The sequence below is a fragment of the Erpetoichthys calabaricus genome, chromosome 16, assembly GCF_900747795.2.
Source record: "Erpetoichthys calabaricus chromosome 16, fErpCal1.3, whole genome shotgun sequence".
NCBI classification, from domain to species: Eukaryota; Metazoa; Chordata; class Cladistia; order Polypteriformes; family Polypteridae; genus Erpetoichthys; species Erpetoichthys calabaricus.
The window spans coordinates 70,663,530-70,676,485 of record NC_041409.2 but is presented as its reverse complement, the minus strand read 5'-3'; the positions used below and the strand labels follow the sequence as shown (position 1 = coordinate 70,676,485).

The window sequence follows — 12,956 nt, the reverse complement described above, 5'->3', positions numbered from 1 at the left end:
TCTTCCAGGTTTTATGTATTGCCTTGAATCTTCTCCAGTCCCAAAAGACGTGTGTTAGATGCCCAGTATTGGACTAACATCTAGTCCAGAATTGATTTCTGCTTTGTGCCAGATGCTGCCCAGATAGTGTCTGCAACTCTGTCATCTTTTACAAATGTACTTGATGTAGTCATTGTAATCATAGCCATCAATGTTTATGAAAGTTATTAAAACATATCAAACAATGTGATATCTTATAAATATTGAAAATATTCACAAAACAAGTAAAAATAGTCCAAGAATATATTGGTAAAAACTGGCCCAACCTTCAGTTTTTTTTAACTTTTATGTTATGGGGAACCAGGTTCCATTTTGCCGCTGATGTAAGATGCAAGACAGGAACCAAAACTGGATGAAGCAGTGCAGGATCACAGACAACCAGTTTAAAATGCATGTTTTTCCGACATGTAAGAGAATTTCACTGTATGTGTGACAGTATTACTACTCCTACTACTACTAATGTCACAATGCAGAGCAATAAGCACAGGTTACATGCTGGGACAATAGCTAATGGTATTGCACAAAATCTATTGCTTGATATTATTTTAAAGAGATTAAACGTAATTTTCAATATGTTCCTGTTTTGAAATTATAAAACAATAAGTCTGAAGGTATGAGCAAACAGGATAGCAAGCATGTAACACCAAGTGGATGGAGAGAGAGTACTGACCTGGTAGTCTTCAGAACTCATTTAAAGCAAAGCTAATCATGAAAGGTCATTATAAATTAACGGGGCTGTTATGTGCTATATGAAAATTATTAAAGTTTTAAGACATGTTTTCTGACTTGCTTCTAGTTTGGACTATGACATAGTAAGTTGTGTTATTCAGTGTTTTTTAGTATAAAATTTCTAAATCCTAAGATCACAGTTGAAATAAATTAGTTCAGGCAACTTTCAAAATGGATGTCCTGTAAGGTTCCATCCATTGATTTTACTTGACGCACTTTCTATAATATTAGGGTCTCTGGGAACAAAGCCTGTGCCAGTTGCTTTGGGCATGAGGCAGGAACCAGCACTAAACAAGGCATCTGACCTTTGCATGGCACACCTAAAAGTACACACTCCTACTAGCTCGTATTAGACCATTTAAAGCAGGGCCGTCTTAACAGCATTCTAGGCCCCTGGGCAAAGCAGTGCACTGGGGCCCCTACCTACACAACCACTCAGCAAGTCACAATATACATAGATTAGAATGGGGCTGACGGGCAACTGCCCAGCATGCCCATGTGTTAAGACAGCCCTGATTTAAACTTCTCAGAAACTAAAGGACACCTTCCATCCAATTCAGGTTTTGTGTGCAGCCAATGCTTATCCTGGCAGCACAGGCTACATTTTCCATTAAAATTATACTGATTATTTACAGTTGTCCATAAGATAACACACACAATTGTCAGTGTAGGATATCAGTGGCCTATCCAGCTACCCGGCATCCGCACAATGCAGGAACCAGCCATAAATGGTGTGCTAGTCCAGCACAGAGGCTATGTATGCACAAACGGCCCATTCTCATACTGGGCTAGTTTAGAACTGCCAGCCAGACTTACTGGAGAAAGGCCCATGCAGAGTTCGGGAGATTGTGCAAACTCCTCTCAGCCATTATCTGCATGTATGATTCAGACCCAAGATTATCAAGTCGAGATCAGTACTACCCACTGTTGCACATTAGGTACCCACAGATGTACATAAGTCCAGAAATGTATATGATACTAGTGAAAAAGCTAACAGTTGCATTCCTTAACAGAAGTGCAGCATCTGCTTATTCACTTACTGAACCTTTTGGGAGGATGACCGTTTTACCAAATGGGTGGCAAACACAGCTATTGATGGTTCTGTGATATTTTTATTTTTATTGTAATTGCAAAAACAAGTCAACTTTATACATCCTCAAATAAATATTACATAAAATAGCCATGCTGTACAGAATCTTGCATGGTGACTTTCTAAAAGATTTGCATAAAGTCGAGTAAACAGGAGGGTCTTCTGGACTACTGCACTCCTTGTCTTCTCTTCTGATTGTGTCATGGCACTGCACTTTCAGAACAGTCTGTGAGGCATCTGGAATTTTCATCTCCCCTTTCAGTTTTGTCCCCGTAGCCCCAGGGTGGGTAGTGCAAGGAAACTGTGTGAGCGGTGACATTAGTAACAAGTATGGAATCCGGAGTTGCTTTGTTTCGTATTTTAAATTTTTGAAGTGATAATTGTTTTTCACATCTTTTTAAAACCATGCTTCCCAAAATGTAGTGCCACTGTATAACTTGAATTTGCTAGGAAACAATGAAAAAAGACCTTTAAATAAAGTATTTAATTTTAAGTGTAGTCTATAAAATTGGCTTAAGATTAAAGGTTTAAAATAATATCCTCATTGATGTTAGGCATTTCATAATATAAATTACTGAGACCATAGTCAAAATATTTTACATTTTTCAGCTAAAAAAAATGCACATCAGCATAAAACACTCAAGTTAATATACATTTAACAAGAAAATGTTCATGAACAAAACGCCCAGTTTTCCATTATATCCAGAATGTTTCTGTATAGATTAGTCGAAAGCTTGTGTGAAGCTTTTGGCTTGAGTAGGAAAGTGGCTCGCATTTTCTTTTACAGTCTTTTCTTGTGCAGTGCTGTGAGCAAGCATGCCTGAGGGAAAGAAAACACTTGACATTGAAAGAGAGCTGACAAATATAATAAAATGAGATCTTTAAAGGTGTCATGCTGTGTTGTAAAACAAATCCTTGAATGCATAGAAGACACTAAGATACTTGATCTGCTACTTGACTGGTACACTATTGTTACTATTTTAATTAGCTTTTCTTTTTCTTTTCTTTTTTTTTTTTATTTTTCCCCGATACACTTTTCAAGACATTATTCCTCCCCAGAGCTAAATGAGTACAGTATAATATAATGTAGGCAGCATGGGGGTGTAGTTGTTAGTACTGCTGTCTCATAGATCCAGGGTCTTAATTTGAGATCCTGCACCTCATCATTGTATGTGCGGACTTTACATGTTCTCTCCGTGTTTTTCATTGGTTTTCCTCCTACACTCCCAAGTTCAGGGAACTTTTTTTGTGATGCTGTATTGGCCCCATGTCAATGCAAATACGTGCGTGTGAGCCTTGTGATAGGCTGGCACTATGCTCCAAACTGGTGTCTGCTTTGAGCCTGATGCTGTCAGGATTAGGCTCTTGCCCCTGAAAGGTAAATCTGAATTGGATTAAGCAGGTTCATGAATGTTTATGCTATAATATAATCTTTGGAAAGGACTGACCACCATTCAGCGTTCAATGCTGCTAGGATAGGCCCTCATGATTCAATTAGTTTGATAATGTCATGTGTACATGTCACATAATATTTATAGCAGCATGGTGGTGCAGCAGTTAGTACTATGGCTTCTTAGATCACCAGCTCTGGATTTGAATGCCATGCCTGGTGTTGTCCATGTGGAGTTTGCACATTCTCTGTGTCCACGTGAGGTTTCCATCAGGTGTTCTGTTATTCTTCCCTTACTCCAAAGATGTGTAAGATAGATTACCAGGTGACTCTAAATTAGTCCCAATGTGAATGAATGAATGCCCTTGTGTGCCCTGTGAGGGACTAGTGCCCTTTTCACAGTTATCTTTGGCATTACTTCCAGCGCTGCTGGAATAAGCTGTATTCTACCACAAACCTGAAATGGGTTGAGTGGATTTGAGAATGTAAATGCATGTATGTATATAACGTAAGGTGGTACAATGAGGTTGTGTTATAGTTCCAGTCAGTTGTGCTGTCCTTTTGCACCTTCTTTGGATTCTCCAGTTTTCATCTTGTTTCCCAAACATACACAGGTTAGGTGGAATGGCGATTCTGAATGGATCTGTTGCTTGTGTGGTTCTGTTCGTGACTTGGCCCTGCTGTGAACTGGCGCTCTGATCCGGATTGGTTAGAAGATGGAAGGTGAAATAGCATAATGGACTGCAAAGGATTAAATGATTTAACAAGTATACACAACAAAGACATGGAAATTCTGTTGAAAATACTACTGAATTGAGTTTATACATATAAAGCATATATCAGCTTACTATATAAGCTCATCACTTTGTACCCTAATTACACATACAATATTGTTAAAACATTTAGTATTTGATGCATATCATCTTGTATTATGAAGTGTCTTCAAATTTATATGCTGAGATCTAAGGAGCCTCTTTAGTATTCATAGATATCATCTTTTCTGAGTTGGGAGCCAGTACGTAAAGGCTGTTCGTCCTTCACTAATTCTATGTATTTTTAGAATTTTAAACAGTCCTTCATCTTGAGATTGCAGTGTATACTCTGGAGATGAAGTTCTGCCATTTTACGATTTTATATATGAAAGTTGGCTCTGATCAGTCTTGAGTTGAACAAAATAAAGCAATCTCATCAGTCTTCAAATGGCTTGACTACAGTGACAACCTGCCTTAATATGCAATCATTTTATAAACTTGGTATTATAAATTCCAACTGCCCAGAGTACTCCCTATCAGAAATGACCATTTCTAAACATATGCATCACATAATGTCGAGTAACTGTGGTCTTCTCACTGCCCCAAACCTCTGTTATGCATCTTCATTCTTCACTTTGGCTCCCACCATATGCCTCGAGGTGTGCCTGGCTGGTCCCTTTAGTAGCAATATTCAGATTATTGTTCGAGGTCCACCTTTAAACTGGTACATTTTAGATTGGCTCCTTATACACACCAGTCTTCATTTATTTTTACCGACTACCACACTGATGTTCACTCAGTTCTACTGTAGTTGCACTCTCACACTGTCCATTAACCCTTGTATGCCTTTACTTTGTTGTTTTTTGTGTGGACATAATGCCTACTCATTCTAGCCCTGTAGCCTATTTTACGTTTTGTTGAATTTCTTCAAGTTTTTTTGTTTATTTTGAAAAGTTATGTATGATTATCTGAGACATTGAAACTACTTGTTTGCATACATTTATTGTGAGATTGCGTTTGTCCTTATGAGAAACCTACACTATGTCCATTAATATAGAAAGTGTACTCTTCTTGGCACCTCTCTTCTATTAAGGTAACTGCCCATGAAGCCTGCCTGTCTGTTACATTTAATACTTGCACACTTGTCCGCCTTTTAAAATTGTTGAAAGAAACCTCATCTTTGCTTTGTGAAATTGTGTGTTCTTGTGGTGTTGGTCAGTATGTTAAAGTGTGCTGTTGCATGAACTCAAAATATCCTGTCGTTTGGAGCAGTATACACTTTATTTGGAGCTTAATATGCTTATAATTAATACACTTTACACTTTATTTGGAGCATAAGCATTTTTTGTTGTTTTAAAAAAACTGCTCTAACACAGCCTTGATATTTGCAGTAGGTAAAACCTTTGGGTGTTCAAACAATCAACTATTCTTTCAATTTTTGATTTATATAGTACAGTTGACAATATGCATCATCATAAGGCAGCCAACAGAGTTAACACTTACAGTAGAATGGCAAGTGTACAGAGTAATCCATGCAATAAAATCCAAAATGACAAACACAATTAAAATGGGCAAAGTCCTGCAGATGCTAGAAGGATCTAATATTTCATTTGTCTTATATAGTGCCTTTTGCTAGTGTGCACAATCAAAAGTGATTTTATTGCACTGTTGACAATATACAAGGACACCAGCCAGCATTCGTCTCTGTCATGCTGTCCGTCAGGGCAGCTGCCTTGTTGAGGAGTCTCCAACCAGTTTCATCTTTGAATGGCTTTATCGCAAGCATCCCATGTACAAGTGCCTGAGGGCAGGCGTCGTTGCCAAACACCCCGTCACGCTCGCAGCACGCTTGTCAGTTGCTTGCACGTTCGCTCTGTTGGCTCTCAACTATGCAAGTGCTTTGTTTGTCTGAATTCTTTTTTTTTCCTTTTCCTCTTTCCTTTGGTTTAATAATAATTGTTTTGACATTGTTAGTCACGGCTGAAAAATGCAACACATTCCCTGCATATTATTTACAAAAACTTTGATTTTGATTGAACAGAAAGAAAGCCACAGAGAGTGACATGGATGCTGTTTTGACAAAACAATGGGATGACAAGTCAATAGAAAGCACAGGACGCGCCACTGCTGCACACTACCAAATAATCCTGTCCCTGACCAGCTTCATGTGTGTGTGAGTAAAACCTGAGTTGTCAGAGCCTGTCCAGGGTACAATAAGTTCCAGGCAGGAACTATTCTGGGGAGCTCATCGACCAAGGAGCACCCTCCAACTAAATAGTAACCTGGCATATATACACTTTATCTAAATGGCAGCCACTACTACCTACTTTGCTTATTCTTTTTATATCTTAATTTTTATGTTGGCTACTTTACCCTTTGCCTGAATCTCACTTGGTTGTCACAATCCATGTTATGATGCCAGCACTAATTCTGAGTCAGGATACCATACCTGCTGCAAGTGGTGTGGCAGCATTGGTATACATCTTTCTGTTTTACTTTGTATTTCAATCAGAATTTCCACATTTCTGCCCCTTTATGTAAATAATGCTTACTGTCATGCAGAAGAACCCCTATGAGAAACCCTCTTTTAACACAGTACAGTAGGATTGCATGTGGGATCATTGCACTTTGTGTTAAGCATAGGGGGTGCCAGCTTTGGCTTTCTTATTAAAGTTACTGCTCTTCTGTTCAGTTGGCCAACATCATCTCCCCCTACTAGTTTGTGTGTTGTGGAAGTATCCTGAGTTTTACGTGTGAACTCGAGGGAAGTGAGTCATCAGGTACACAGTGGCAGCCTGGCATTGAGAAGGTGTGTGCCACGTTACCATCACGGATTCAGTAGGCCTCTTACCGTGTTTTCCTAGATATAACTTTTTGCTTCTCCTTTTGATATTTTATATCCTGATTTTTATATATTGCGTATTATTTTATCAGGAATTATTTTACTACCTTAAAAGTTTTACTACTCAAGCACAGACTGATTGTCAGTTGAACTGCAATAAATTTCCTATTCCCCCTGAGGTTACCACTGGTTTTCCTTAAATGCCAGAAGATAGAGTGGTATTTTAAAAACTAAGTGATAATGATGTTTGGCCCAATGATGGACTGACGGCCCGTGCAAGATTGGTTTTCACTTTGCACCCAGTGCTGCAGGTATAGATAACAGCTCCCCTTGACTCTGAATTTAAAAAGGAGGTTAGAAAATGAATGTGCAGATTTTTTTTTTTTGTTCTGGCTTATATCATCATATAGTCTTGGAAAGCCTGCTGCCTTTGCCTGGAGAAAAAGTTGGAGGAAATATCACTGTTTTTGAGTAACTGACTTGTTGATACTGTCCATAAAACAAGTATAAGTTTTATAGTGAAGTTAACGTATGGCCATGAGTGGATAGCCAGTTCTTTTAACGATCACCATGCTAGCAGCCAGCCCAGATGCATCTAATTTTGAAAGACACTACATGTAGCTTATTCCTGTTCAACATTTACCTCTCATAGACTTGCACCTGTGTAACCTTCACCACCATTGAACAACACACTATCTTTTGAAGAACCAGCAGTTTTCCTCCTGTATCCTAAAGCCGTGTATGTTGTATGAATTACTTTATCCATACTAGCCTGGTTTGAGTGAGTGTGAACTGTAATTAATCTCCATACCATCCCTGTGTTTGGTTTGATCATGAATGACTTTGTCCTCTGTGGGTTCAATTAATCATTTTATTCTGGAAAAAATGTAGTTTCTTCAATATCTAAAGACTGGCTACCACTTGTTACTCTGTGGGTTAAAGAAGCCAATTTGTCCTGAGAAAATGATGCCTCTTCCATATCTAAAATGGTGGCTACTGCTTTACCAAGGCTGGAGTTAACAGCATACTTCAACAACAATCTTTCACTCCACTAGCTGATGCCAACAGAATGATAGGAATGTGCCAGGATCCACCTTTCATACCAGCTAAGCAAATCCCTACTGTTAAATGGATTTTGTGACAAAACACATGTGACAGGTTTTATTTATGTGCAAAAAACATCTTTTAAGTCTTAAGCTACTTAGTAAATTTTAATTCAGTCCAACTATTTTAATTATCTGTAAATTTATTCTTATATAGCGATCTTGTTAAAGGCAAACTCGTATCAGATTTAAAACAGTGCTAGAAAACTGCAAAACAATAGAATAATTGTATTCCTTTAAGCAGGGGCTGCCTTTTGTCAATTTTTTTTTTCTTGTCCATTTTTTGATAGAGCTAAGGGGAAAAAATGAGCTTACCTTTAAATAAAATTACACCGAATTTCAGTTGCCAGTGTTAGCTGATGCCATTGCAGATCGACATTTGGTTGAAGTGTCAAGGTATGGGATTGAAGAGGAGGTAGCATACAAAGTCTTGCCAGAATAACTTCATGATACCTTAGTTCAGGTTGGCACCTTATTTCTCAAAGAGACATTTTTTCAAGTTGCCAGTGTGTTCAAAGTTTGTGTGGACTTTGCACATCACTTTATGCCTTACTGGGTTTTTTCTTTCATATCTTAAAAACAAGCATATTGGGTGGGTTGGTGACTCGCTGTTTGTGAGTGTGGATTGTAATGGGCAGGCACCACACCTACTACTGTAAGTTCCTACCTTTGCACCTGGTGTGGCATGGATAGGGCACAGCTCCCCCTAACGCTGAAATGGACCTAGCACACTCAAAAAATGGGTAAATAGATGTTCAATTCAAATCTTAGTCTTAATAGACATTTTTTGTTAAAAGATGGGTGTTTGAACCACCATGCTTTTTTTTCCTCTTTGAGTCTGCTTTAGCTAGAAAACCAACCATTTAGGAAAAATGAAAACATAAAGAAATCTTTGATAGTTAATGCTAGATTTCCTCTCTATTACAATAAAATCTTCTGACCTTTGATTTGCATTTAACTTGCTGAGATTTTAGGTTGTGTGTTTTGCTTAATCATGGCTTAAACTTTACATGCCTTAGCTTACATCTCTTTTTGCTTTCATTGACAGTCTCTGCATTCATTCAAAATTACAATTCCTTTATACACGTTGTGAAAGAATGAGTCTCAACACACTGAAAAAGGTTTGTGGCAGCCACCCGTATGTTGTTCCTGGCTGCAAAAGACTTAAATTGAACACAATAAGGTTGCTAGTTTGAGTTCCCAGAATGAACAGAATTAGTTGGGCAAGATGGAGGTTTTATAGTCTGTAAACAGGAAGTGACGTCAGTCTGGGCGCCGGAACAGGAAGTGACATCAGATCAGGAAGGTTTTCCCGTATCTGGTCTGCAGAAATAACAGAAATAGGTTTAGAGCACCCCGCCACCCCCTGGCCCCGGCGGGTAATCACCTCCACTTGGTCCACTCAGCACGCTCCCAGTCGCACGTGTGTGACAACGTCAAAATATTAATTTGATGCCAATACTTTGAGCATGAATGTGGCGGCATTGAAAGATGTGTCCACTAAGAACCTCACTCATATAATTCTTAGTTGAAATAAAAGCTGAATAGTACTTTTACAGTTGAATCATATGCGGATTTTTAATCTTATGAGCAGTCAAGGTAATTTTCATGCCATACTTGACAACTGCACTCATCTGGAGGGTTGTCTGTGTGGAGTTGTGCATGTTTACTACTCAGATACTCGGGTAAACTGTGAACCAACCACAGTCTACAAAACAGGTGTAGGCTTTCATACTTCATGGCCGTTAAAAGAAGTACTAACTTTTCGCAAACTAGCTGTGTGCTTAAACTGAAAGTTTGAGGGACAAAAGAACAATGAAAATTTGGCAGTAGCCTCCTTAGCGTTAGACCCGAGCATTACTCAGGTTGTGAAAATCGAGCTAAAAATGTTAGTCCTGAGTATCACATGGGCAACTGTACAGATGCGTCTTTAGTAAGTGTTAGAGCTGAGAGTCACTTGGGCTCTAAAAGTGCTGTCAGTGCTGCCATTCTTTGGAGAAGTCAGTGTGTAGGTTTTCACTAATTATGAAATGTCTGCACATTACCAACAATGAAGACTTTGATGAGAATACCCATCCAGCACCCAAAATGAAGAAAATTTGGGAGATACACCAGGCGATTGTAGTAAAATTCCAGATCATTTACATTCTGGACTCTGATGTCAGCATAGATGAAAGTTTCATGGCTTATAAGGGCACACTGTCACGAATACAGTACATTGATTTTTTTTTTTTTTTTTTTTTTTAAAAAAAGCAAGATTTGGCATAAAGCTTTACAAGATTTGTGAATGTAAAACGGGATACCTTTGGAATTCGGTTCTATACACAGGGAAAGGGACCAGGTTTAATCTGAAATACAATCAGTACGGCATTGCTACGTCATTGGTGCTGAATTTGATAGATGCTCTGCTGGATCAAGGTTACTGTGTAATCAAGGATGATTTTTATACTTCACTAGAGATTTGACATCTTGCTGCAAAGAAAGACTAACGCATATGGAACAATGCGTCCTAACCGTCATGGCATGCCTGAAGACTTTGGCAGAGCTAAATTACAGCGAGGTGGTTTAGTTGCTTGGCAAAAGGGTAAAGTGCTTGCGCTGAAATAGAAGGACAAGAAAAATGTTTGTCTTCATAGGTCTGTACATAATGCAGCTACAGTCACTGTGCAGGCAAAAGGCAACAAGCAGGTTGCGAAGCTTTGTGCTGTGGTTGACCACAATAACACGATGAGCGGTGTAGATCATGCAGATCAAGAATTGACTTTCTATATTGTTATGCAGAGGCAACAAATGAAATACTATAAAGAGATATTTTGTCATCTACTGGAACAGTGCATTTGGAATGCATTCATGTTATACAAAGAAAAAATGGCAAAACTGTTATCTCATGCAGACTTTACATGCGAGCTTTTAGAACAAATCAGTGCTGTACATCTACCGTCCACACTACTGCTAAAGAGACGCAGTCGACCCAGCACATCAGTCTAGAGCGTCTTATTGGTAGACATTTTATTGATTATATACCTCCAACAGAAAAAAACAGTATCCAACCCGTACCTGTGCAGTTTGCTGTTAAAAAAAACTGATAAATCTGAAAAGAAAATCCAAAAAGAAACACACTATTGTTGTCCTGACTGTGACGTTGGATTGTGTCTTGTGCCATGCTTTAAGATTTACCACACAAAGGACTCATTTTGAGATTATTTTCTGTTTTGGCATCGTTAGTAGTATTATTATTACTGTTATTATTTTTTAAAATTTTTATTCATCATTACTATTATCTTATATCATTATTATACTGTTGAGATTTAATAAAAATGTAATTTTTCAGCCAAAAAAATGCAATGCTTTTTACTTGTTTTTTGGAATAAAATGCAATGTTAAGGTTAATATTGAACAAATTTGGGAAACAACAAAGTGGCAGCTGTAGTTCAGGATAGTATTTAAAGTGCTGGTAGAGTCGTTGGATTCTTTTCGATGAAAGTCAGAATGGGCCTTTGCTCATGATGTCCATGTCCATTTACAGTGTGTTGAAGTGACGGTTAGGGCTGGGTATCAGCACTGATGTTCCAATTCAATTCGGTTCTGATTCACATTGCCCCATTTTGATTCAATATCAGTTTTTATCTTGACTGAATTAGCATGCAGTGATATATTTGAAGTGGTGGTTTTTTTAGCGATTACTTAACCAGGCATAGAAAACATTAATATAATGCGACAAATTTCAGTAACACTTTACTTGAAGGGTGACTGCGTATTGACTTCATAACATATGCATAAGCATGGAATGATATTTAAGAAGAAATGCTTCATTAGTAATGAACAGTTAACATCAGCCAATCATCATCATCACCACCAATGTTTATTGGACTTGGTTAAGCATAAACTTGTGATTGATGCGGTCACACAATGGAACAGCGCATTAGAAATTCTAGAAAGATTTTTGGGCCATCATCATCTCAGCAGTTATGTATATAGGCAGCCAGGTTGTTCCCGGTGTGACTGGCATGCAGCACGCTTGTCTGCTGCATATCCGCCACAGGTGCCCATTCATTTCTAATGCGTGATTGTCGTGTAGGAATCTGCTACCCTGGATGTTCAGCTGTTGCAAGGTAGGGTTACTCTCTCCAGTGGCCTGAGAAATGTGGCGATTTATTACTTAAGATCTTCCTGAAGCCTCTGTACAAAAACTTAACTCACTTGCTTTCTGGTTGGTATAGCGTACCGCAGTTCAAAAACCTGTACCATTGCCAAAAGCCCTCATTTTGAACAATGGTGTAAGGTCTTGTATCTTTATAGATAAAAACTGCTATAGATTCTTTTATTTTTTGGTCATGAGGCAAACTATACAGAAGCTTGGAGCAACCTGACATCTCCAGTGTAAATTGTTTAGGCTCTACTCATTTGGATGTCGATTGAGATGGTTTAGGTGATGTTGGGGTAAATGGTTTCTCAAATTTTTTTGTGATACAATGATAATTAACGTTTGAGTTGCACAGATTACATATGGCTTTGCTTTTATCCAGATGTTATATGCCAACGCACTGTTTGAACCTATAGTAAGTCCACACAACTGATTTAAGTGTCTAAGACACTGATGTCAGTAAAAGAGGACACACCATTTTATGCAAGATAGTAAAGTGTTTTTTCCATAGAAAGCCTTAACAGGAGCATTAGCGCCATCTACTGGATTGGATGCCAAAAACGAAACTTGGCAAAAATCTACATGTACTAATTGAACAGGATAGACATTCACAAGATCAATCTTGAGACCTTAACAATCAATATTGAATCATTTAAACAAAAAATAGCAATTAATCAGAAATCTGATTATCGATACCCTTGGTTTTTAACAAAAACCCAAGGTTCTTTTTGTAATGTCTAAGAGAAGCTCTTTTGTTTAGCCATAACTTGTCATTTTTTACGTCCGTTTGGTTATATTAGTTTATGTTTTGTTAGATAATCCCTTGCATCAAATATATGTCCTCCTTACCTAAGTCAGGTATAATTA

The 12,956-nt window shown here is 38.2% G+C and overlaps 1 protein-coding gene across 3 annotated transcripts in view; it reads left to right on the top strand.

Moving 5' to 3' along the window:
• The window catches only part of bahd1 (bromo adjacent homology domain containing 1), a 219,895-nt gene that overhangs the window by 149,277 nt on the left and 57,662 nt on the right, over positions 1–12,956 (top strand). The gene's annotated exons all lie outside the window — the stretch shown is intronic.